The following is a 26,977-nucleotide window of genomic DNA, read 5'->3' as shown; positions in this document are numbered from 1 at the left end:
GTCAACAATACAGAGCAAGAAGAAACGGGTCCAAGCAGGTTGGAACAGCTGGCGAAAGGTGTCTGGTGTGTTATGTGACAGAAGAGTGTCTGCTAGGATGAAGGGCAAAGTTTACAAAACAGTGGTGAGGCCGGCCATGATGTACGGATTAGAGACGGTGGCACTGAAGAAACAACACGAAGCAGAACTGGAGGTAGCAGAAATGAAGATGTTGAGGTTCTCGCTCAGAGTGAGCAGGTTTGGATAGGATTAGAAATGAGCTCATTAGAGGGACGGCCAAAGTTGGATTTTTTGGAGACAAGATTCGAGAGAGCAGACTTCGATGGTTTGGACATGTTCAGAGGCGAGAGAGTGAGTATATTGGTAGAAGGGTGCTGAGGATGGCGCTCCCAGGCAAAAGAGCGAGAGGAAGACCAAAGAGAAGGTTTATGGATGTGGTGAGGGAAGACATGAGGGCAGTTGGGGTTAGAGAGGAAGATGCAGGAGATAGGCTAAGATGGCAAAAGATGACACGCTGTGGCGACTCCTAACGGGACAAGCCGAAAGGAAAAGAAGATACCCTTTAGCCCCGATAACAGAAGTGTGTTACAGCCATATGTTAACTTACGTAAACATCACTGTGACCTACGGTTTATTTTCTTTTTTTAAATACGCATTGGACTCATTTGAGAACAATTCATATTAAAAAAAAAAAAAAAAAACATCTGTTGGGGAGAGGTTCACCGAAGTTTAACGTGTGGCCGCAACACACTTCTGTGTATGTTGGAGACGACTCCCTGTTTATATATTTATTTATTATTTATTTATAATGATCCAACTTGGCATGATGAGTACTTCTTGGGAATTTGAGATTGAGAAGAATAATTCCTACCTGAAATGAAGTGATCGCTACACAGTCGTGTGTATTTGGTTGAGCAGCATCCATCATGTTTAATTGCCAAAATCCATCAATCTTTTCTCATCATTTCAGCTGGTATTCCATAGAATGATCTCTTTGAATTTCTGTCTCATCTGTTGTAAAAACCAACAGCATAACAAGTCTCGTGCATTGTGTATGTTCTGCTCCGGTTCAATGTGCCCCACACTGTCGAGCTGCTCTTTTTGACCGGCAACATGGCGCTGTGAAAATGATGACGTCACGTGCACGAGTTCGATCCTGGACGCTGTCACTTTTGTATCTACATTGTTCCGTTTGATTGATCGGCTCATTGGTGCGAGCAGGATGGCTGCGTTCATCAGGCTTCAATCCAAAATGTTCCATCATCGTGGTGGCATTAGGCTTTCAAACTTATTCTCTGAATGCCACTTTTTAAACTCTTTCTCATCGTGTGAAATATTGTGCAATAAAGACTTGTGTTTTCATTCCATCAGTTCACTTCCAACTGGGAAAAAAATCCCCTCTTCAATGATCTGTCCATTTAAAATCACTGTAAGTACCCAGAAAGATGCCAGTACAGATCAGCACTTTGATAAACACCAATGATCATAAAAGTTGACCAAATACCAAATGTGTCTTGGAGTCTGATCCAGGCATGCAACAGCGGAGCCGAATTCCTTTCAGACGGGTACAAAAGTACATACAAAGAAGGAGAAGTTACAGCGGAGTGGCGCAGCGGAAGCGTGCTGGGCCCATAACCCAGAGGTCGATGGATCAAAACCATCCTCTGCTATCAGAGTCTAAGTTATGATTTTTTGTCTTGTCTCCTCATTGGCTGAGGGCCACTTCCTAAAATCACATTCGGCGAAAGATAGACACATGTACTGTATCTTACTGGCAGTCTTTTCAGTCTGCACAAAGTCACTAGTTTTCTTGGTCTGCATGTCATCATGTCGAGCATGCAAATCTCTCAGCATGTTCCACCAAGGTCATCTTTGTGTGCAGAGCAAACACCATGCCGACAAGTAATTGTTCATGTTCGACCCATTTAAAGATTAAAAATACAATTACATACTGAACACATTATACATCTGCCAAACACTGCATGAAATATTTGGTTGTAAGCAACAAAAGTCCTCCCAAAGTGAAGAAAGTCGCTTATTGTTGATAGTCATCATGAAACATGATCACTCTCACTTTCCAAATGTCGATCTCCTCACAATCCGATTTTGAACCATTGGATGCAAATAATATACAGTAGTGTTCAAAATAATAGCAAACCAATGTCACTAACCATATTAATGCACATTTTCAGTTTATTTTTTATTGCGACTGTTCAAACAACGGTGGTGTAGCTGTCGAGCATTGGCCTAACAGTTCTGAGGAGCGGGATTCAAAACCCGGCCCCTGCCTGTATGGAAATTCCAAAAACATTCAAGCATTCATTGAAGACTCAAAATTCCTCTGAGGTGTGATTGTGAGTGCGACTGTTGTCTGTCTCCATGTGCCCTGCCCTGATTGGCTGGCAACCAGTTCAGGGTGTACCCTGCCCGTCATGTTTAGCTTCTTCCATTTTCTCATGATTGCTCCAGCAGTTGGACCTTTTTTCACCAAGCTGGTTGGCAATTTCCCCCTCGCCCTTTCCAGCCGTGTGGAGTTGTACAATTTTGTGGGGTGGACAGGTGTCTTGATGCAGCTAATGACCTCACACAGGTACATCTGATTCAGGATAATACATGGAGTCGAGGTGGACTTTTAAAGGCGGACTAACAGGTCTTTGAGGGTCAGAATTCTCACTGCTAGACAGCTGTTCAAATACTTATTTGTAGCTGTCACACAAATAAATAGTTAAAAAAACATACATTGTTATTTCTGGATTTTTCTTTTGAGATTATCTCTCTCACAGTTGACATGCACCGACAATGAAAATTTCAGACCCCTCCATGATTTCTAAGTCGGATAACTTGCAAAATGGCAGGGTGTACAAATGCTTCTTTTCTTCACGGTAAATGTTGGACGTGTGCTTATTCAGGGAAAAAATCCAATGACTTGCATGTGTGCCTGCAGACTTCCATGTCGTCCGGCAAGACTGGTGCATCGATGCACACATTTCAGCCAAAGAGTTGAATCCAGGCCTTTTGGTTGAAAAACACAAGTTCCGACATGTTGGCCATGTGATTTTTATTTTTCACACTGTGGGAGATGTACAGTTGCGGTAAAGTTCTGCATTCAGAAGATTCACATACTGGAAATTGAACCTGGCCGTCCAGGGTGAAACAAGAATCGCAAGACCATATGAGACACGATGTTGCTTAAACTCATTTTTTTCAAATTCTGTATTTTCTTTCAAGCGTCAGCCAATCATATCAACAGTATTGAGGTTTCAGTCCCATCGGGGTAAACAGGAGACGAATAAAAAACAGTAATCCTGAAAGGGATATTAGATGGGGCACTTTTGCTGTAAATAAAACACTGATTACTCTGTTATTTTTAACCGTGTTGGGAACTTTCAGCATTTAAATCAAAGACTAAAATACAAAGTCCTGTCAACATTCCCATACCGGGAGTTGAACCCGGGCCACCTGGGTGAAAACCAGGAATCCTGACCGCTAGACCATATGGGACACATGCTGCTGCACTGAAATTCTTCACAGTTTTCAGTCATTACATAAGACTGGCCAGAAGAATCCCAATGAAAACTAGAAATCCAAACTTCCAAACCAAATGGAAAATCTGTGGAGGTCCCTGCCACTTATTATTTCTGAAATAGATTTATTTTTTCCCAGGCCAAATATGTTGGAAACATTCTGCATGATGAAAGCCGAAATGGTGGAATACAGGAATTATTCTCACACAGTACTCCTGCGGGAAAAGCAGAAATCTGAGCCACTTGATCATGTGAGAAATGCCTCTGATTTTTTTTTTCCCCAACAAATATCGTTCCCAGGCTTAGTTGGGAGTTTTCCACATGAATGTTCACGCCAAATCGGTGGATTGCAAGGGGGGCGAGATTGCTCTCATGTTCAAAGTCGGAGCTCGTTCGCTGGGTGAAGATCTCTTCCATTATGTTGGAACTCAGTTGAGGAAAGCTTTGCAAGTGGCAAAGTCTAAATGACGGAATTTAGTATTAAGAATAAGTAAAATTCCCAGCGGGAATCATGACAACTTGAACAGATGGCATTTATTTAGATGTGACCTCAATTTCATTTCAGAAATTTTCCTCACTTTCTTTTAAGCACATCGGTGCATGCTCACCTAACCAAAACTGGTATACGGACCACTTTAACCAAATTTCTCACTTATGATTTCCTCTTCCTTTTATTTCTCTTCTTGCCTGCTAGAAAATAGACCAAGTACTCTCCTGCCTGTCTCTCTGATCACCTTGGCTGTCGTGGTCCAGTCTTCTGAACGCTCCTCCTGTCCACCAACAGCCTGTCTCACCTCTTTCTGAGAAGCCACACAACACTCTTCCTGTCTCAGCTTCTACCACATGGTTCTCTGTTCTGCCTTTGTCTTATTATTCTTCCTCCCCACCACCAAAGTCATTTTTCACACCACCATCCAATGTTGTCAGGCCACAGTGTTCCCTGCCACGACCTTACAGGTCACCTCCTTCAGATGACTTCTTCTGCGCAATATGTAATCCACCTGCGTGCACCCTATGTTATTGCCTCTTCTGGAAGAAACGGTTCATGACAGCCATTTCCATCTTTTTTCACCAAGTCTAAAACCATCTGTCCATCATGTTTCTTAACCTAATGCTGGACTTTCCCTTTATTTCTTCATCACTCCTGCTTCTTTCACCAACATGTCCATTACAATCTCAACCAATCACAACGTTCTCTGTGTCTAAGATGCCCACAACAACTTCATCTAGTTCCTTCCAGGATTTCTCTTTCACCTCTACGTCACATCCTACTTGTGGGGCACAGCGACTCCTGACATTTATACACTCCATCTACATGGCAATTGGGATGCGGTCAAATGAAAGGAGCAAGCTTGAACCATGCAGGTACCACAAGATCACAAGTGTGTATGTGTGAAACTGCGTACAGGTCTCTCTGGCTCAGTCGATAAAGCATGAGACTATTAATCTCAGGGTCGTGGAATTTAACCCCGTGTGGGGAGATAGACTTTCAGATCCAATGTTATCTACAATATGTCAAGGGGCAGGAGGCAGGGTACACCCTAAGCTGGTTGCCAGCCAATTGCAGGCCACGTCAAGACAAACAGTTGCACTCACAATCAGACCTTGGGGCAATTTTAGAGTGTCCGATTAATGTTGTAATTTTTGGAAAGTGGGAGGAGTACACTGGACAGTATTGCTACCTCTTACGCAGAAGACCGGGTTTGATTCTCTGACGGGGAGTTGACATCGTGGGGCTCTTTATGGCAAAACAAAAAAGCCCATCAGCCCCTTTACCAAATGGGGACCCGACTGTGGTTGGCAAACATAACTACACTGAAACTGTTTCTCTCATGATGCTCATTAGCAGGACCAGCAAATGACCTCACTCCCCTGCATTGCCAATTCTTTCAGGTCACTCGGTAAATGTGGTACAAGGGACTCCCGAGTCAGCATCAAGGGTATTCACTGATGTCACATTCCCCGCCGAAGTCTCCCCATCACTGAGTTGCCACTCAGTGGCAAAACACGCCTGCGTTCAATACGTTCTTTCGCAGTTGCTGAGCCAATTGAATCATTTCACCCATCACTTCTAAATTTAATTTTCAAAAGGTAGAGAGATAAGACAACACTTTTTTTTCATTAAAATGTGTTTTTTATATGCTGGATTGCTGAAACGCAAAACAAACATTTTTGTGAAGAATGCTCCACCGTTGAAAACTAAAATTGACACTCATCAAAGGACGAGAGTCATTCAATAAATAAGGTGAATATTCAACTTAATAAGGAATCACAGAGCTTTCTTTTGCAAATTAACTTATAAATGATGATAGTAAACATATCGTGCCTATTATATGTTTTTAAGTCATTCATCCATTATTTGAGCCGCTTATCCCCACAAGGGTCACATGAGTGCTGGAGCCTATCCCAGCTATTTTCAGGCAGAGCCAGGGTACACCATGATCTGGTCTCCATCCAATTGCAGTCCTTCTAATACATACAGATGAAAGTATTTCACAATATTGTGTTCCAAATCATTTGGATAACAAATGCCTGGTCTGTTTGGTGTCATATTTTTCCATTTTCCCGCCGTGTCCACCTGTAGTTGTGGTGCTGCAATGCCGTGCTCCACTGAAAAGATCTGTTAATTTTTGCAGATTTTGGGTGACATCTGTTGTGGGGACTCAGGGGTGGATGACCATCTTTGTAAATATCTAGATTAGGGGTATCATTCTATTTCGGGGGCCACATGAAGGAAAATCTATTACCGAGAGGACCGGACTGGTAAAACATTTCCTATATAGACCATGTTATACACAGTACTTTAGAACTTAAAAACAAATCATGATTGTTTTCTTTGTTTTCATACAGTCCCAAATAGTACAAGCCCAACATCACCATTAATCATAAAACATTTCAAGTTGTTTTTATAAAATTGTCGAAAAAGAACACGGAAAGGCACAATGCCTGTTATTCACATAAGTACACACAGGACAAGTGGGTCAGAAAATGAAAATGAAATCAATATAATGACAACATCGTCATGAAAAACATTTCCAGAAAAACATTTCCATAAATCTGTGATAGCTGATGAAAGTTTTAAACCCTACTCAATGTTACGTGGCATGACACCAGTTGCTTTGTTGACTCCTAAAACTGGCTCAGCACTTTGCATGTGTGACGATCGGACCATTTTCCGCTGAGACTGGGATTTAATACGTGCACGACATACGCTGCGACCAATAAACCAATCAGACAACATTACGTAACATGCACGTCACGTACGCTTACCTCTGCCGCACCTTTGGTCGGTATACTTCCAGCATGCTGCAAAATAACATTTATGACCCTCGAAAATGCCATCAGTTAAGAAACATGCTTTCAGGCAAAATTCAAATCAGTTGTGGTGTTGGACAGAGAAGCTCCGAAGGAATTTAACCTCAGTGACTCCCATTGGGAAGTGGAGGAATTAAAAAAATGAACTCCCAGTGAAGTTGGGGAAAGACTGGAGTTAAAAGCTGGACCACCACCCCAGTCAAATAATCCAGAGGGATTGTCAGAGATTTCCACACAATGTTGCAGAGGCGTTTCAACCAGGACAGCCCAACAACATCCAGAGCCTTGTTGAGTTCGAAGGGTTCAAGACAACAATGCACAAAAGGAAGGTAATAACAGCTGTTACCTCGGATTGCCTGAACAGGGATCTGAGCCAAATCATCAACCAAAGTCAAGAATTTGAACACTGCACCCTCAAATTAAAAGTCTGACACTCTAACAAATGAGATATGCAGGGTCTACGTTGTGACAATTATCATCTCAATGTTGCAGAGGTGTGCCAACAAAAACTTGCGGATTTTCAAAAATCTCAAAGTTTTCCAAAAACACACAATTGGAACACCTGAACAGGAACTTGACACGAGACAATCACGTCAAGAGTCTGATGCTTTCTCGACTGCGTTACTCCGATGTATGATTTCAGCATGACCCATAACCAGGTAATGTGTCTGAAACTGGCAATGAGCCATTGCGAGAAAAGCAATGTGAAGTTCCAGTCAAGAATCTGGGGTAAATGATCATCGAATGATCATCGAAAGTCAGGGAGATGTGTCCACTTGAAATGGATGAGAAGCCACAAAATTTACTCACGTTACTTTCGGGAAGGTAAAACCATTCGAGAAATGGACCAAAATGCAATATCGATGTGATCCCTTAACATATTCTATTGAACTCTCTGTTGGTTGATTACTTCATTTCAGGGAGAGGTTGTGTGGTTGGGTCTGGTGAGGAGACAGATTCAAAACTAGATTGCACAGATCAGAAACTCTCACTGTTTGTAAGTTTGATTGCCTGAACAGGGACTTGAACCCTGGACCCTCAGATTAAAAGTCTGATGCTCTACCAACTGAGCCACTCAGGCCACATGTTGTCTCTTTTTCAATTTCAATTTATTAGGATGTAAACACATAGCGGATTCATTGACCACAATGCTCCTCCAAAATCCGAGCGTCCACTTCCCAGTGGCAGATAGGCAGATATATTTTTGCCTTATGAATGGAATGGAATGGAATGGAAACAACAACAACAACTCAAAGCTCAAGCTGTGCAATGGGAGGCAATGCAACCCTAAGATGACATTGTTTCTTCATCATGGCAAATACACTTTTTCAAAAATTGATGGTAAAATCCATTCATCCATCCATTTTCTGAGGCACATATCCTCACGAGGGTGGAGAAAGTTCTGGAGTCAATCCCCGCAGTCCTTGAGGATGAGCATGCTCCACCCTGAACAGGGTGCTAGCCAATCGCAGGGCACATGGAGACAGACAACAGTCGCACTCACAATCACACCTTGGGGCAATTTAATGAATGTTTTTGGAATGTGGCAGGAATCCCGAGTGCCTGGAGAAAACCCACAGACGCCAACGCTTTACAACTGCGCCACCATGCTGCCTCTTGTTGGTTTTCTCATACTGGACTAATATCCTGTATGCACAACATATCAACCTTTCCCCTCATCATCATGTCAACCAACTCCTCAGCTTTTCCTCTTCCAGTCCCAACATTCAAAATCCCTACACTCAGTTTGAGGGTCTGTGCATTCCTCTTCTTCTTCTGCCGACATTGTGCTCTGCATTCATCCAGCTGTGTGACCAATCAACCGTTTACACTGAATTGGTCTGGAGACACAAGATCAAAAGTCAAGCATTCTAAACATTTGTTTGTGTAAACACACTTGGCGAGAACCATACAAGCTTCCCTGAACGGGAATCGAACACAGGCCACAGCAGTGAGAGTGCTGAATACTAACCACTAGACCATCAGGGACTTCAGTACAATGGATTCTCCAGCATGCCTCTGAACCATGTGAGGATAAGTGGTGCACGCGCAATGCAAGAATTGTTGACTCTATGACCTGATTTTGTGAATTACACTTTCAAAAAGTAATGCATACTTATGGGACAAATTATTTTTGATGTGAAAATAAGCAGGTTTAGTTTGAAAAGAACGACCAAACCCTCAAATTGGGGGTGTGTAGGGTAGGACTTTATGGCATTTTCTTATTTGAATTTTCTTTGTGTTTTAAGCACAGAACTCCAAAAATCCAACAACTCGATCGTATCAGCTTTGTTTGTCAGAGATCAAAGCTATTCAAAGTCTTAGCAGACCTTAACTCTCTGATTAAACCCCACTTTTTCATGTGTGCTTAGGATTCAAATGACTGTGTCAGTGTCACACAGGGCCAAAATCTGAACCATCCAACCATTGAGCACCCTTGCTCTAAATTGACCCAAAGTGTGATCGTGAGTGTGGCTGTTGTTCGTCTCTTTGTGGCCTGCGATTGGCTGGCAACCAGTTCAGGGTGTACCCTGTCTCATGGCTGTTAATAGCTGAGATAGGCTCCAACACTCCAGTGATCCTTGTGAGGACAAGCGGCTCAGAAAATGAAAATGAAATAAATGTCATGACCAAAAAGTAACTATTTTCTTCTGTTGATTAAGATTAATTTCAAGGCTCAAGAAACGATTGGATTGATGTGGACCACGTGACCAAAAGTAATTATTGAAAACCAACACAGTTCACATTCAAGCGAATCTATTCAAAATTCGTGTTTGGTGCGTCCATATGTGAGCCGTTTGTTATTATCATAAGTTTACATGTACCACTGCATATTTGATTTGGAGGGGACAGAATGAGGTCCTCTTTCTTGGAGTTTAATTGACCCCTCCGTACAGGGCACTTAACCACGCCTCCTGAAGTTACGTCACCCCACGTGTGCTAACCTCAGACAAACAATTACCAAAAATGGCAGCGCAGCAAGAAAAGACTAGAGCAAAACTGTCCGATTTACCAGCTGATTTCTCACTTGCATTCTTAGCTAACAGTGAAATATCGTTGAAAAGCAGACAGCAGGGCTTCAAGTATTTCAGCGAGGGGTATTTCAATGGTATTTACATGGATATCTACGGAGAAACCATTGATATAAGCACGAGATCTTTCCGGAGTCTGAGGACGACCGAGAAGCCACATAATATAATATTTAATAACCCAAAGACGAATTCGTCATTGACAGTTTCCTATTTTCGTGTTACATGTCACACTTGTGTGCAGAATCCGTATGTGTATCTGTATAGCCGTTTGTGAACCGCCGTATGAAGGAAAAGAAGGCGAGGCTTGATTTACGAGTTGTTTCTCTCGTTTTCTTTAACGTCACGCGCTCCCCTCAATAATTATTCTTGAATTAGTGCCGAACCTACGTAAGTCCCGACCGAGTACGACAATCACTACTTTAGTGTCCTCAAACATCCTTCCTTCAGTCTTGGTGTCTCGGTGCACCTCGAAGGCTTTTAGGACTGCTAGTTAGCTTAGCTCATTAGCCGCGAACAAAGGGACACGTTTGTGCAGTCAGATCATCGCAAAATATCGCTCAACACAGATCAAGTGTGTCAATCATTCACACGTAGCTATGTTATGCAAGCGAAGAACTGCTAATTCATTTATATGAGACATGTATTGAAAATCAAATATAGGACTGACCTTCGTGCAAACATATCTGTTCCGGTTGATGGATTCAGTTGATCATGCGGTCTTCCACAAAGTTTGATCCATCAAGGACATTTTTTGTACTGGGTCTTCGGTTTTGGAAAGGGTACGAATTGAACTCCACCAACTGGCCTTTCAGGAAACCTGTCGTCACTATTGCAAAGTCCGTGACTACACCTCTTAACCATATCTATTGTTAAAGAACCCAAATACGCGATAAAACGCCAACAGAAGCTATACTGGACCATGCAGCGTTGTCTGAGAAAACTGCGGGTCAAAAAAGTTTATGCAGATCTCTGGCCTTTGATTAGTCAGTGACGCGGATTGCGCAATTTCTATGAAGTCGTCAATTGGTTAACGCGGTCGGCTGTTAGCTGAGAAGTTGTAGGTTCAAAACCACCCAGGGATTTCTCCACAATGTAAATTTACCTGGCTTTTGTAGTACAGTATGTCAGTAGATGAAAAGTACAGCTCATCGTGTCTCTGTGGCGCAATTGGTAATCCTTGTTTGGTTTGTGGTTCGAGCCCACCCAGGGACGTCTCCAAACTGTAACATTCGTCTGGCTTTTGGATAATGAAAGTAGATGAAAAGCCCCGAAAAGTGCAGGTCAGTGCGTCTCTGTGGCGCAATTGGTTAGTGCATTTGGCTGTAAACTGAAAGTTTGGTTGTTCGAGCCCACCCATGGACGTCTCCGTTATGTAACAAAAGGAATACTTTTATTTGCTTATGACAGCTTTTGGGAGCAGAGTCAACATTTGACCTGCAAATAGATAGTTAACGCATGTAATGTAATTTCAATAAGTTTTACATAATATCATGAACTTGAATGAAAAATAAGAAAAAATGGAAAAGGGAACCATTGACCTTATTGGGTGTTGTCAATTGAAAATGCTCTGCAGAAATTCTCCTCTTTCTTGACTGCTCTATTGACAAAACCGACAAAAAAAATTAAAATATGGACCAAAAAATTGCACACAACAACCGGATTCTCCTCATTCTCCGGCACAAAAGAAGATGTGTCGCTTTTTGAGGAACACATTTTGCCACATTTGCACAGGCTGTAACCTGCCTCCTGCTCATTGACAGCTGGGATAGGCTCGAGCACTCCCCGCCACCCTCGTGAGGATAGGCGGCTCAAAAAAAAGATGGATTGGTTGTTCTCAAGTTTGAAGGAAGTGGGTTGGGACATTGCACGTTGCGGGTGATCAATTGACCCCTCCGAACAGGGCACTTAACCACGCCTCCTGAAGTGACGTCACGTCACGTGCGCTGACGTAAGACAAACAGTAAAAATGGCAAATACAAAACAATACATTCTGAACTGAGACAGACTCTATGCTTCTGATTTCATTCAAATCAACGATATATTATAGATTCTAAATACAATACGTAGCAATGTTATGCTAGCGGAGAACGTCTCATTCATTTATACGAGACGTGTATTAAAAATCAAATTTAGGGCATATCTTCGTGCAAACACAGTCTGGTTAAGCTTCGGCCACGAGCCAGCAAGAAATCAATACGTTTGTGCAGTCCGATCATCGCTAAATATCGCTCAACAAAGAATAAGCGTGTCAAGCGATCACACGTAACAATGTTATGCTAGCGAAGAACTTCGAATTCATTTATACGAGACATGTATTGAAAATCAAATATAGGGCATACCTTTGTGCAAACATGTGTTCCGGTTGATATTAGATGGATTTAGTTGATGATGCGGTCTTCCACAAAGTTTGATCCATCAAAGGCATTTTTCGTACTGGGTCTTCGGTTTTGGAAAGGGTACGAATCGAACTCCACCAACTAGCCTTTCAGGATACCTGTCGTCACTATTACAAAGTCCCTGACTACACCTCTTAACCATATCTTTTGTTAAATAACCCAAAAAAACCTATACTGGACCATGCAATGTTGTCTGAGAAAATGGCGGGAGCAAAAACGGGCTTTGGTTTATGCAGATCGCTGGCCTCTGATTGGTCAGTGACGCGGATTGCGCAATATCCACAGAGGGGTCAATTTGAGAACAACTGGAGAATGCTTCATTGACTTCATGCCAAACATCGCCCAGGCTGTCATGCGGAATAGGCGTCGCTAGGTGGCAGTATTGTATTGAGCTGAACATCCAACTGTTGGAAACGGGAGTCTTGTCAGTTCCGGTTGAACGTCGAGATTCGATTTAAGGTTAAGATGTTTCAACTTAATATAGCGTCTCCCGATGTTCCACTGCTTTCTTGGTTTCAATTTAATATTTCAATTAAAACTCAAAATTAAAATAGAAAGCATAATTTTTCATGTATTGCGGTAAGGTTTGCCCGACGTGTGTGTGGTTGTTCTCGTGATCGTGATGACACCGTCCCTTGATTTAGCGTGACCGGGTGTGACTTGCGTGCTCGTGCCAGTTTATCCCATACTTACCTGGCAGGAGAGGTACCATGATCAAGAAGGTGGTTCTTCCAGGATGAGGTTCAAGCATTGCACTTGGGTTGTACTGACCCCTGCGAATTCCCCAAACGTGGGAATCTTGACTGCATAATTTCTGGTAGTGGGGGACTGTGTTCGCGCTCTCCCCTGATCTCATGTCGATACCAATGTTAAGAAACTGGTCGTATTTAACCAGTCAACCTGCAGAAGACAACTTTATTCCTGGACTGGCTGCCAGCCACACTCACAATCAGACCTTTCCGCAATGGAGTTAATTTAATATTCAATTAATGTCGTATTTTTTGGTATGTGGGAGGAAATTTACGCAGGCACGGGGAGAACATAGACACAGACGGGACTGGGAGTGAACCTCAGGATTTTGAGGCCATCGCTGCATCACCGTGCCACCCCAAAGTGAACTGAAATTGCTATTTTTAATGATCATTTCAGTTATTAGAAGAAAAGAATATTCAAAGTTACTTGGGTGTGTGACAAAGTAATGCCCCCGAAACGTAATAACTAGTTGGGCCACCCTCGGGAGCAACAACTGAAGTCGACCATTTTCTATAACTGGAAATTAGTCTTTACGTATATCTGGAGATATTTTTCTTTTTTCTTATAGAGTTGTCTTAATTCAACATGAACAGCTTTTTTAAGATCATGCCAATACATTTTATTGAAATCAAGACTGACTGACTAAACCACTCACAACATTTTTGTTTAAAGGTGTTCAGAAGTTACTGTAATTTGCCTGTGTGCTTTGGATCATTGTCCTGCTACAGAACCCAAGTGGGCTTCAGTTTGAGATCACAAAATGATGGGTGAATATTCACCACCAGCCTTTTCTTGAAAAGAGCTGGTAATTGGTAATTTTCTTTTCTTGTTGTATTCTTGGCAAAACAGGGAAATTTGCTTGCAGAGCACATGAGATGGAGTGGGATTTGTTCCTGCAATCTCCTTTTGACTTTCAACTCTCTGTTGAAGTTTCTTCCACTTTTTGAAGAAGACCTATCCGAGTTTCAAAATAAATATTCCACACATTAAGCATTTTATTATGTACTGTTTGTGCTTGAGTCAAGGATCCCTGGACAAATTTTACATGCAGTAGATTTACATCAGAGTTCAGATGTTCAAAATGTCTCTGAGCTCTGTGCACAAGAAAAAGACAAAAAGCAGGCTTTAAACGACATACAATTATTTTCAGTCTCTTGAAGAAAATATCTTCGTTACTGGCTGAGCTCATTAGTGTTGACTTTCACTTGACAAACAAACCCGTTCTTGTTAGGGTAAGTTGCCACAATTCTTTCAAGTGGCCAAGAATTTCTTGGTGATGTATCAACCATAACAAGCACCGCGTCGCCAACACAAAGATTTCTTCCAGGCGTAGACCATCCTTGACATTCTTGAAGCTGTGTGAGGTATTCTTTACACCAACGTTTCCTGAAGACATCAGCCATATACTGTACTTGCTTCCATCTGCGGTTTGCATTTTGATCGTCCTTACAGAACAGTCCTGGCGGCAACTCTGGCTTGACCTTGAGCAACAGCAAATGATGAAGTGTCATCTCTCATCTTCATAGCTCGGCCTTTCACCATGCAATATCTACCCAGTCAATAAATAATGTCATTTGCACTCACTGTCTCATTAAACATTCTGACAATGACAGTTTTTGCTGCATTGTCCGTCAGTTTTTCACATTGAATGCTGAAAACTGGGTTTTTGCGAGAGGCTGGCTGCTGGCCAGCAGTCCTCGAGGAGGAGACATGCTCCACCCTGAACAGGTTGCCAGCCAATCGCAGGGCACATGGAGACGGACAACAGTCAGACTCACAATCACACTTGGGGGCAATTTAGGGTATCCAATTAATGCATGTTTTGGGGATGTGGGAGGAAACCAAAGTGCCCATTCAGGCACGGGGAGAACATGCAAACTCCACACAGGTGGGGATGGGGTTTGAACCCTGGAGCTCAGAACTGGGATGCCATTGCTCCACCGTGCAACTGGAATAATATTCAGTTGTTCTCATATAAGATTGTGGCCACAAGTTGAAGAGTTATTTGCTCAACATTTTAAATAAAAGAAATGTACAGTCCTGCCTCGCTCAATGACGACCTGTTTCCTGATTTTCAACTGTGGTACTTTTGGGCCATCGTCACACAGGAGGAGAATTACAACCCTTGTCATGGTGGTGCAGCTGGAAAGTGTTGTCCTTCCAGTTCTGAGGACCTGGGTTCAATCCCTGTATGGAGTTTGCATGTTCTCCCTGCACCTATGTGACTTTTCTCTGGGCACTCTGTTGTCCTCCCACATCCCAAAAATGCAAGATTAATTGGACATTATAAATTGCCCCTAGGTGTAATTGTGAGTTTGACTCTTGTCTGTCTTCATGTGCCCTGCGATTGGCTGGCAACCAGTTCAAGGTGTAACCTCGCCTCCGGCCCGTTTCCCGCTGGGAATTGCTCCAGCACTCCCGCAACCCTTGTGAGGATAAGCGGCTAAGAAAATAGATGAATGGTTCAGAATTTGGCCCTATCTGTGACACTATGACACAGTCATATAAACCCCAAGCAACACCATGAAAAGGTGTGGTTTAATCAGAGAGTTCAGGTCTCTTGAAACTTTGAATATCTTCGATCTCTGACAAACAAAGCTGATGCGAACTAGTTGTTAAATTTTTAGAGATCTGTTCTTAAAACACAAAGAAAATCCATGTAAGAAAATGTCATAAAATCCACCCCTACACACCCCCACTTTGAGGGTTTGGTCATTCTTTTCAAACTAAACCCGCTCATTTGTTCACAAATCAAATAATATGTGCAGTAGCTATGCATTACTTTTTGAAAGTGTAATTCGCAAAATCAGGTCACAGAGACAACAAGAATCAACAATTCTTGCAATGCATTATCCATTCAGCAATTGTACCGCTTATCCTCACATGTTTCACAGGCATGCTGGAGCATAAAACCAAATGTAGTCCCTGATGGTCTAGTGGTTAGGATTCAGCACTCTCACTGCTGTGGCCCGGGTTCGATTCCCGGTCAGGGAATGTTGTTTGGTTCCAGCCAAGTGTGCTCACATGAATGAACGAATGATTGTGTTCAATCTTGTGTCCCGAGACCAAAAAAGTGTACCCTTTTGACTGGTCACACAGCAGGATGAATGCAAAGCATAGTGTTGGTGAGGTTGTCCAGTTCAAAACTTTGCAAAACAAATGTACATTTTCATCCATACCGCATGGTCTCGTGTGTTTACCACATCCACCCCTGGCACTGTAAACTTGCAGGGTGCTGCTGAAAATTAAAGAACTGTTGGTTGAACACGGTGTTGGATTAATTCAAGATGGTGTAGATTGGAAGAGAAATGGAGTCAGGGTTGTTTTAAAAGAAGAATATTTGAGAATGTCTTGGAGGGGAAAAGAATATAAAATCGAGTGATAAGGCTGAAATTTGAAATTCAGGTTGTTGTGTCTAATGTCTTCAATGCAGCCCGACGGGGGCACAAGCAAGAGCAATCTGTAGGCCGGCCCCAAGCCCGGATAAATGCAGAGGGTTCAGAAAAACAACCAGAGGCAGCACGGTGGGGCAGTTGTAAAGCGTTGGCCTGTGTGGGTTTTCTCCAGGCACTCCGGCTTCCTCCCACACCCCAAAAACATCCATGAGTTGGAGACTCTAAATTCCCCCAAAGTGTGATTGTGAGTGTGACTGATGTCTGTCTTTATGTGGCCTGCGATTGATTAGCAACCTGTTCAGGGTGGAGCATGCCTCCTCCTCCTCTAGGACTGCTGGGATTGGCTCCTGCACTTTCTCAACCCTCATCAGGAGAGTGTAAGTACCTCAGAAAATGGATGGATGAATGGACGTTTATTTCACCATCAATTCATGAAAAAGTGTATTTGGCATTTTGAATAAACAATGTCATCTTTGGGTTGCCATCATCAAATTGCACAGCATCATATCTTTGAGTTGTTGTTGTTGTTCTGGATAGTAACAACCATTCCATCCATAAGGCAAAAATATTTCAGCCTTATCCCCACAGACCCACCAAATAGCTTTGAAATTTCCCAAAGTAATCTTTCCTACTAATGTACGATGTGTTACCTGCAATGTCACCTGCTGGGCCTTGTCCCTCACTTAGAATGTCCCTCAGTTTGTCTTGAGCTTTTTTCCAGATGGGTGTACCTTAAACTTCCTCAGGTAAAATACACACACGGGACTTCCCATGAATCCTTTGCGTAACCATATGACTCATTTAAAAAAAAAAAAAAAAAAGTTAATTTCACTGGTCTCACCTCAATCGAATCAGGGTCAGGGGATTGGGGATGCTCATATTTTTCCAAGTAGATTCAGATTTCGTAAACCCAATCACATTCTCCTACCCTGCAGTCCGATATTATTGTCATACCATATCAGATAATGTGCTGTAGGATTGCCATGTATGAAATCAAACCTCCTTCACAAAGCATGCTGGCAATGACATTGCAATGGAACCGGTATGTATGCATTTCTTTCGGCCTGTCCTGTTCGGGGTCGCCACAGATGAATGCTCAGACTTGTTTGGCACCGTTTTTAGACCGGATGACCTTCCTGACAGAAACCCTTCGGCTTTATCTGGGGAGAGAACTGCAGCCTATCCTCGCTAACTTCAGGAAAAGGCAGATTACACCCATTCAAGTTTGATGGAGCCCGAAGTTGTTGGCTATCTTCGTTGCATGCCACCACATGCTTTATCTGTGTTTCCTTTCGAGGGGCTCTGTTTCTGCTTTTGTCTTCTATCAGGTCAATTATATTCGAATTTGTAATCTAGATTTAACCATTCAATGAGATTTCAATGAATACTATTATGTTGTGGACACAAACATGGCAGTAAAATTGAGTGTCTGAAAACACCATTAACTGTAAGCATCGTCCAGATTTGGCTGCGGTTGCTGGACCACATTACTGCTCTCACCAAGCCGGGTCGTGGGTCCAGCGCCATCCCTTTTAGGTCCAAGGTCTTGTGTGGCTTCTGGCACTTTGTCATGCTCTTGCGAAGTGTGACGAAGTGAGACACGTGATAATTCTACTTCCGGACACATAAACCTGGTAACCTTTTTTTTAATGATATACAATTGTGTTTCAGGCCAATACTGGGACACGTACCAAGACATTTCCATGGATGAGTAAGTGTATATGGGGATATTTGAAGTAAGTACTGTTGTACATCCTTTAGCAGGCATATACCATGTGATTTAGTTACTGTACCTTATGAGCTGCAGCCACCTGTTTCTTTTCTTTTCTTTCGATGGGAATCTGAAGAAAGATCAATCGGGACAGGTTCACCTCTCACACTCTGGGGCGGGTCGTGGATGTCGACAGGGGAGTGGGGGTTGGAGGTCCTGGGGGTGATGGGTTGGGAGGCTGCGGCAGTCGGACCAGGTTCTGTGTGTGGGGATGATGGGGCACTGATTCATGGGGTCAGGCCAATGACTGCCAACCGGGGACCAGGCAGTCATCGTAACAGGGGGTGGTCGGTTTCATACTGAGCTACATGGCGGTACTCCTGAGGCCTCGGGCTGGATGGCTACTTGTTGTGAGGGCTCCCCTCTCATGGCCCATGCGTGCTCCCTGGGTCCCTCATCGTTCTATTGTCAGGTGCCCCTGTCTTCCCCCCTCCCCCTTTCCAACAAATAAGTTATTTTATCCTGTCCTCAGGCTGGGCCAAGACTGACTCAATTTCGGGCCCTGCAGGTTGTAGGGGGGGTTTCTGTTCTTCTGGGGGTGGGGTACATCCACTGTCAGTGTCCATTTGGTGGGGTGACTCGTGGGGGGAAGGGGGGGACCACCCTGGCTCCCTCCTCATGGGATCTGTCCTGTCCACAGGGTTGCTCTCGGGTTTACCCCTGTTCCTGGTTTCCATCCTCAATATATTGTGTGAGGTCCTTCACCTCCATGTTGCAGACACAGCAGTTTTTAAATATTCTACCCTCAGGCCAGGTAGTGTGGCTGAGCGGTCCAAGGTGCTGGATTTAGGCTCCAGTCTCTTAGGAGGTGTGGGTTTAAATCCCACCACTGCCATGTTCTTGTCAATCCAGATTCTACACTGCTATTTTCTCATTGGCTCTCACATGACGCTGGGGACAAGGCATGATTTCGGCCACAAGAAAGTTAAGCTCTTCCTTATTTTTCTCTTTCTCATTTAACTCTTTCTCATTTAATTTGTTTGTATGTGCATGTAAAGTATTAGCTCCCCAGAAAGTGTTTCCACAAATTTCATTATGTTCGTTGTTTATGCTGAAATACGGTGGCACCTTTTTGGGTACTTAAACAGTGATTTCAAGTTGACAGAACACTGAAAGGAGGTTTTCAGAAAGGAGGATTCATTCTTCAAAACATCCATCCCATCAATTTTCTTAGCCATTTATCCTCACAAGGGTCATGGGGAATGGTGGAGCCTGTCCCAGCTGTCAATGGTCAGGAGGCTGGGTACATCCTGAACTGGTTACCAGCCATTCGCAGGGCACGTACAAATAAACAGCCTCACTCATAATCACACCTAGGGGAAATTTAGAGTGTCCAATTAACGTTGCATGTTTTTGGGATGTGGCAGGAAACCGAAGTCCCCAGATAAAACCCACACAGGCATTTGGAGAACATGCAAACTCCAAACAGCGAGGGCTGGGATTGAACCCGGGTCCTCAGAACTGTGAGGCATATGCTTAACAGCTGTTCCACCGTGCCGGCCAATGAATCACCATTTCTTGATTTTTTTTTTTTTTTTTTTTTTTTACATGGATATTGAATAAAACAACAAATGGAGGCTTGGTTTGGTGGCTCAGGATTGCTTCTCTGTTCTTTGTTTATGATGTGGTTCTGTTAGTTTCATCAAGCCGTGATCGCCAACGCTCACTGAGTGTGGAGCAGCTGGGGTGAGAATCAGCACCTCCAAACCTGAGACCATGATCCTCAGTGAGAATGATCCTCTCTCTCTTTCTCACTAAAGGTCCAGACAGATTAGTCTTCATGTTTTATTAAATGTGAGACTTTTCATATCCATTGGTCGAGCCAAACATTCTCAGTACAGCAATACTCACACGCCGCAGTGTGTGGTATGTGACGGGAAGTGTGTTCCACGTTTTCACAATCAGCTGGTCTGCAGGTTTAATTTTTTTCATTTCTCCCCACTTATGTGCGCTCGCCAACAATGCTTGCCAACCGAGGCATGTTTTTATGTCTAAAAATATCTGATGGTGGGCGGCACAGAAGCACGCTGTCATAAATCACATTGATAAGGTGTGTAAGGATTGTAGCAATTGTAATTATGAGTGTACCCCTTTAAGAGCGGAGGGGGGAGGTGCAAGGTACACTGGGAAGAAGAGTGTGTGGCCGTGCATCTTGTGCAAATGCAAAATGACAATGGTTGGGTGAAGATGTCAGGTCTTTTAAGGAGCCAATAGAGTTACTTCAATTCAACTTCCACCTATTAACAAGAGGTGGATGGCTGAGAAGCTCAAGCAAAGATATTCCAAGTGGGTAGATTTGGATATCTGGTGAATCATTTGATAAACGTCATCAACTGCAAAAGCCGGTCGCCCAACGTGGGGCTCGAACCCACGACCCTGAGATTAAGAGTCTCATGCTCTACCGACTGAGCTAGCCAGGCATGGAATCTGTGACACACATACATCTTGTGGTACATTCGCTGTTTAATGCTACTTCAACTTAATTTGACAGCATCCCTATTACCATGGAGATGGAGTGTATAAATGCACACACACATCACCCTCTTTTCACTTACACACATACAGACACACACTCACCACTCACACACATCCATAAACACACACATAGAGTGAGTGAAAACATGAGAATCCACTGGGTCACATGCTAAAATGCTAACATGCTCAGAAGGTATAATGGAGCTGGGCCAGACGATCCATGTCGACCCACCCGGGCATCCAGCAGATGTTGATCTGACGAGAACAATCATAACAGCTGGCTACCCAGTGAGTCATATGTTACAAAAACGAAACGAAACGTGTTTGCAATTTTTTTACAGTGTTGCAGGCTTTTTTTTTTTGTGTGTGTATGAATGCGTATTGTGTTCTGTAGCCAAATTCGCGAACATAAGCTCCACATTGTGTACTCTATCCCGATTAGCGAAGGGACTGGACACCATTGTCAATCAGTCGACGTAACAGAGCGCTGACCCAGGAATGGCAAGGAAAAAAAAAAGCCTCCAGATCCAATGATCACCACAAGAGTTTCATCCACTCCATTCAAGGTGAGATTGTGGTAAAGCATTGCATTGGCCAGGAACCGAACCCAGGTCAACTGCTTGGAAGGCAGCTATACTAACCACTATTCCACCAATGCCCTTATATATTTCCGACTGCTTTGAAGATGACGTTCAAGTTTTGCTTTCATGCATTGGTATAAAACACATGCATCCATTTTCCAATTTGTCCTGCCAAGGCTTACTGGAGTGTTCTCGTCTTTCCCAGCAAACTTTGGGCAAAAGCCGGAAATTGTTGATCTTCTTGATCGAGAGTTTAATTCCGACCCAGCCTCTTACATTGTTTCGGTGGAATGTTGGTGCAAAGTCCTGCAGGTTCTCCTTTCACCCTCGCCAGTCAACAGATTGAGACAGACAGCTTTCGTGACAGGTTGTTGAGACAGAGTGTGATTGTGTCGTGGTTAGTACTCTACGTTGTGGCTGCAGCAACCCCACTTCAGTTCTGGGTCCTGGCAGGAATGCATCCCTGCAGTTGCACTTTTTTTAGTAACAACAATCCACATGGGCTTGCAGACGACTTCTTTAGACCACTGGGCTAGTGGCGTAATGGATAAAGCGTCTGACTTCCGAACAAAAGAGTTTAGGTTCGACTCCTAGCTAACTCAATCATAGGATATTTTTAAACCAATTTCAAATGAAATGAAGGCCATCACATTTGTACAGTCATTTTTCATCTACAACTCGAGAGTTTGTTTTTAAAAAAAAGGCTCTCAAATTCCAAATAGCTAAATTGTGGTGGGCTCCAGAGGAGCTGCCTTCGACCTCCCCTGTCGCCTACTCCATTTTCACTCATGAATTGTTTGGATAAAGGAAAAGTGCAAATTTGTGCTGATCCTTCTCCTCCACATTTATGGAGGAAATAATATTTTACAGCTTGCCAAGGTTCTAATTCCTGAGTTGGATTTAGCCTTCGATTGTATGTGAAATAAATGTGGATCAAAAATCTCAAACATGAAAAATCTATTGTTCTGGGATCAAGTCGAAAATTGTCATCTTGACTTAGAATTAAGATGAAGTTGTCGGATGAATGGACTGAATAGAACCAGTATATAAGATAAAAATTTTTAGTTGTAAAAGGAAGTCAGTTTGAACTGGGGAGAGTATATCGACAGAATAATTAAGAAAATGGTTACTGACATTTTATGGTGGGAAGATGCCTAATTTTACTCAATATTTTTGGTCCGGCGGCATAGTGGATTAGCTGGAAAAAGTGTTGGCTTCACAGTTCAACCCCGGCCCCGCCTGTGTGGAGTTTGCATCTTCTCCCTGTGCCTGCGCGGGTTTCCTCCCACATCCCAATTTTTTTTTGTTAAATCATTAATGACACTCTTGGGGAATTTCTGAACAAGAACGTATTTGTGTATCTCGACGATATTCTAAAATTTTCATCAGACCTGAACTCTCACATCCAACAGGTCAGAGAGGTGCTCCGGCGTCTGTTGCAGCACCAGCTGTTCGTAAATATGGACAAGTGTGAGTTCCACCGAGCGTCCGTGTCCTTCCTGGGTTTCGTCCTGGCAGAGGGGGAGATATGTATGGATCCTGGGAAGATCGACACGGTGGCCTACCCCCGCCAGCAGGAAGGACGTACAGAAGTTCTTGGGATTCGCTAATTTCTACAGGAAGTTCAAAAGGAACTTCAGCTCCGTGGCCCTCCTCTGCACGCGCTCACCTCACCACACAATGTCTTCGTGTGGTCCAGGACCTGCAAGGAAGCCTTCAACAGGTTTAAGGCAAGTTTCACCGCCGCGCCCGTCCTCATTGTTCCGGACCCAGATCGCCAGTTTATATGGTGGAGGTTGACTCATCTAATTCGGGAATCGGAGCCATCTTGTCTCTAATTTTTTGCTGATTTTTAGCTTATAGTTATTGATTTTTAACTCGTGTTTAACAAAATAAGGTGTTCGAGTGATGACCTCAGTCGTCTGAGGTCATGAGAGGGAATAAAGGAATATAAGAGTTTGAGCTTAAAGTAGTTCATTAGATGTTGCTACATCCTGTGTATGAAAGTGTGAGACTGTAAAGAGCTGAGCGTGTGACTGGTGGAACGAAACAGGGTATGTGGTGCAAGAATGGAATGTTTTAGAACAGACGTTGCTAACTGAACCACCACCAGGAGGAGCCAGCACGCAAGTCTGCAGGGGAGGAGTCGGGCCAACATCCGGCGGACCAAAGGAGACCAATGAGAGAGCGCAAAGGATACCTGAAGGAGACTCAGAACCAATAGTGAATCAGTAGATTGTACTTTAAAATTGTTCTGGGAAACTCGGATTTAGAGTACGTCGGCTGAGGGAACAGAGACGTACAGGGTTGTAATGAGAGGGACCCGAGACCCAGGTGTGTGTTGAAGGTGTGGTGTTTACATAATTCACCCGCGGGACCTCGAGTTGGGGTGCGGGGTTCCGCACGGACTGTTTTTGTTGTTGCGCTTCCGCAGGAAAGGTTAACAGAGTTCCCGCCGTTATGCGAGTAGTTTGGTGATGTCGAACAATAAAGCAAGTTCTGTTTCTGTGTCCGACACTCCGCCTCCGACTCCTTTTCTCCGGCGCTACACTGGTGACCCCGACGTCAGTCCCGGCGTTTTCGAGACTGAAACGAACATGGCAACCGCCATCCTCAAATTGCCGGAGTTTTGGGAGACGTCCGCGGCAGCGTGGTTCGCACAGACTGAGGCTCAGTTCGCCCTCCGCGGGATCTCAGATGATTCCACGCGTTACTACCACGTTGTCTCAGCACTCGGGAGCTCAACGGCGGCCAGAGCAGTGAACTTCATCACCTCTCCCCCGGCCCGAGATAAGTATGCTGGGATCAAGGCTCACCTTCTCAAGGTTTTTGAACTTTCACGGCCGGAACGTGCCCGACGTCTGTTGGCTATTAATGGACTGGGGGACAGCAAACCTTCCGAACTCATGGAAATGATGCTAAACCTGCTGGGCACGGAAGAGCCCAATTTCATTTTCATGGAACTGTTTCTCAGGCAAATGCCACCGCATGTTCAGACGGCGCTCGCGAACAGTACTATCACTGAGCCCCGGGCCCTGGCCGAGGAGGCCGACCGTTTCTTCCTGGCAACCCAGCGCTTCTCCCCTGAGACGCTGGCCGCGACGCGCAGTTACTCACCTTCGGGCGCGGGGGTGGCATCCAGCAGGGGCCCCTTCGGCACCGACGGCCGTGCTGGCACAGGCTTGTGCTACTTCCATGCCCGTTTCGGTGCGAAAGCGAAGAGGTGCCGCGCCCCTTGCAACTACGACGCGTCGGGAAACGCCAAAGCCCACGCTTCGCAGCGGCCGTGAGCGTGGGCGCGAAGAGCCGGCTGCTGTTCGTCAAGGACAACCTTTCCGGGCGCAAATTCCTTTGTGACACCGGCGCCCAGAGGAGCGTCCTGACGGCCACTGCGGAGGACGCCGCTGGCGGGACTCATGGGCCACCCCTACTGTCCGCTAATGGCTCCCCTATCCGCTCTTATGGCATGAGGACTGTGGACTTGTGTTTCGGGAGTCAGCGCTTCACATGGGACTTTGTCACTGCGGATGTCTCATTCCCTCTCCTTGGCGCTGATTTTTTTTGTGCCCACGGGCTGCTGGTGGATGTTAAGAGGGGCCGTCTGGTGGATGCACTGACTTTTTCCACGGTCGCCTGCGTCCGCAATGAGGCGACTTATGGTGGTCTCTCCAGTTCGCTATCGGACGGCACCAAGTACCAACTCCTCCTTGGTGAGTTCCCTGCCTTGACACGGCCCACTTTCTCCTCTGCCACGACTAAACATGGGGTCGAGCACCACATTGAGACCAAGGGCCCCCCGATCCACGCGAGGGCCCGACGGCTTGATCCCGAGAAGCTAGCAGTCGCTAAGTCCGAGTTTGCCAACATGGAGCGTCTGGGCATCGTCCGCCGCTCGGATAGCCCGTGGGCCTCGCCACTACACGTCGTCCCTAAACCGAGTGGTGGGTGGCGACCGTGTGGTGACTACCGCCGCCTTAACGACGCCACTACGCCCGACCGCTACCCTGTTCCACACATTCAGGACTTCTCAGCCCACCTGGCAGGCAAAATCTTGTTCTCCAAGGTCGACCTGGTGCGCGGGTATCACCAGGTTCCCGCGCACCCCTCAGACGTTCCCAAGACAGCTGTAATCACTCCGTTTGGACTGTTCGAGTTTCTGAGGATGCCGTTTGGTCTTAAAAACGCGGCACAATCTTTCCAGCGTTTAATGGATTCTGTGCTCAGGGACTTGCCATTTGTGTTCGTCTATTTGGATGACATCCTCGTCGCCAGCTCCTCGGAGGATGAACATCTGATGCACCTCCGCGACCTCTTCGCAAGACTTGAGCAGCATGGCCTGATCATCAACCCGGCAAAGTGTGTTTTCGGGGTGCCCTCTATCCAGTTCCTCGGGCACCTCATAGACAAGAACGGCGCCGCCCCCCTTCCGGCAAAGGTGGAGGCCGTCTCCGCTTTTCCCCGACCTCGCTCGGCTCGGGGCCTCCGGGAGTTCCTGGGGATGGTGACTTTCTACCACCGGTTCATCCGCCGGGCGGCCCACATCATGCGCCCGCTCTATGAGGCTCTTAAAGACAAGGCCCCCAACCGGGACGTTGAATGGACGGCCGAGAGGATGGAAGCCTTCGAGGCTACGAAGGCCGCACTGAGTCGTGCCGCTATGCTGGCTCACCCGACCCACGGGGCCCCTGTCGCTCTCACTACTGATGCATCGGACTACGCTGTTGGAGCCGTATTCGAACAGTGGGTCGGCGGCGCCTGGCAACCGCTTGCCTTCCCCAGGGAGCGCAAATACAGCACGTTCGATAGAGAGCTCCTCGGCCTCTGGCTGGCGATCCGCCACTTCCGCTCCCTATTGGAAGGCCGTGAGTTCACGGCATATGTGGACCATAAACCCCTCACTTTCGCCATGTCCAAGGTGGCCGAGCCGTGGTCCGCCCGCCAGCAACGCCAACTGTCGTTCATCTCTGAGTACACTACGGACATCCAACACATCGCCGGCAAATCCAATGTGGTCGCGGACTGCCTCTCCAGGGCGATCGTCGGCACTGTGCATCTGGGTCTCGACTACTCCCGCATGAGCGCAGACCAGGCCTCGGACCACGGGGTGCAGGCCCTCAAGACTTCTGACACGGGTTTGCGCCTGGAGGAAGTCGCGGTTGGTGACTCGGGCGTCAGGTTGCTGTGCGACCTCTCGGCTGACCAGCCTAGGCCGCTGGTCCCTGCAAACTGGCGAAGAGCTGTTTTCGAGGCGGTCCACAACCTCTCCCACCCCGGAAGGAAACCGTCCGTGAGGCTGGTGGCCCAGAAGTTCGTGTGGCGCGGTCTCAAGAAAGATGTGCAGGCCTGGGTCGACTCGTGCGTGGCCTGTCAGCGGGCTAAGGTGCATCGCCACACAAAAGCCCCCTTGGAGCCCTTTGCTGTCCCCGAGAGGAGGTTTGACCACGTCAACGTTGACTTGGTAGGTCCACTTCCTCCCTCGCACGGATTCACCTACTTGCTCACCATGGTGGACAGGACGACCCGCTGGCCCGAAGCCGTTCCCCTCTCCTCGACAACGTCGTCAGACGTGGCCCGGGCGTTCATCGGCACGTGGGTTGCACGCTTCGGGACACCGTGCGACCTTTCTTCAGATCGTGGCCCGTTTACCTCTGAACTCTGGAACGCAGTCGCTGAGAGTTTGGGGGTCAAGCTGCACCGCACTACCGCCTATCACCCCCAGGCGAACGGTCTTTGCG

General features: G+C 45.5%; 7 non-coding genes across 7 annotated transcripts; 4 read left to right on the top strand and 3 right to left on the bottom strand.

The window, feature by feature from the left end:
* Positions 1-1,598: 1,598 nt before the first annotated feature.
* Positions 1,599-1,670, top strand: trnam-cau (transfer RNA methionine (anticodon CAU)). The gene has a single exon. It is a non-coding gene; the product is annotated as a tRNA-Met (tRNA).
* A 1,759-nt stretch (positions 1,671-3,429) lies between these two features.
* Positions 3,430-3,501, bottom strand: trnae-uuc (transfer RNA glutamic acid (anticodon UUC)). The gene has a single exon. It is a non-coding gene; the product is annotated as a tRNA-Glu (tRNA).
* Positions 3,502-7,847: 4,346 nt separating this feature from the next.
* trnak-uuu (transfer RNA lysine (anticodon UUU)) lies at positions 7,848-7,920 on the bottom strand. Its single transcript has one exon. It is a non-coding gene; the product is annotated as a tRNA-Lys (tRNA).
* A 5,032-nt stretch (positions 7,921-12,952) lies between these two features.
* Positions 12,953-13,116, top strand: LOC133494973 (U1 spliceosomal RNA). The gene has a single exon (XR_009793467.1). It is a non-coding gene; the product is annotated as a U1 spliceosomal RNA (small nuclear RNA).
* Positions 13,117-15,942: 2,826 nt separating this feature from the next.
* Positions 15,943-16,014, top strand: trnae-cuc (transfer RNA glutamic acid (anticodon CUC)). The gene has a single exon. It is a non-coding gene; the product is annotated as a tRNA-Glu (tRNA).
* Positions 16,015-18,939: 2,925 nt separating this feature from the next.
* trnal-uag (transfer RNA leucine (anticodon UAG)) lies at positions 18,940-19,021 on the top strand. Its single transcript has one exon. It is a non-coding gene; the product is annotated as a tRNA-Leu (tRNA).
* Positions 19,022-20,533: 1,512 nt separating this feature from the next.
* On the bottom strand, positions 20,534-20,606 carry trnak-cuu (transfer RNA lysine (anticodon CUU)). The gene has a single exon. It is a non-coding gene; the product is annotated as a tRNA-Lys (tRNA).
* Positions 20,607-26,977: the final 6,371 nt, after the last annotated feature.

The sequence above is a fragment of the Syngnathoides biaculeatus genome, chromosome 21 (assembly GCF_019802595.1).
Source record: "Syngnathoides biaculeatus isolate LvHL_M chromosome 21, ASM1980259v1, whole genome shotgun sequence".
NCBI lineage: Eukaryota > Metazoa > Chordata > Actinopteri > Syngnathiformes > Syngnathidae > Syngnathoides > Syngnathoides biaculeatus.
This window is presented reverse-complemented; position numbering and strand designations above follow the sequence as displayed.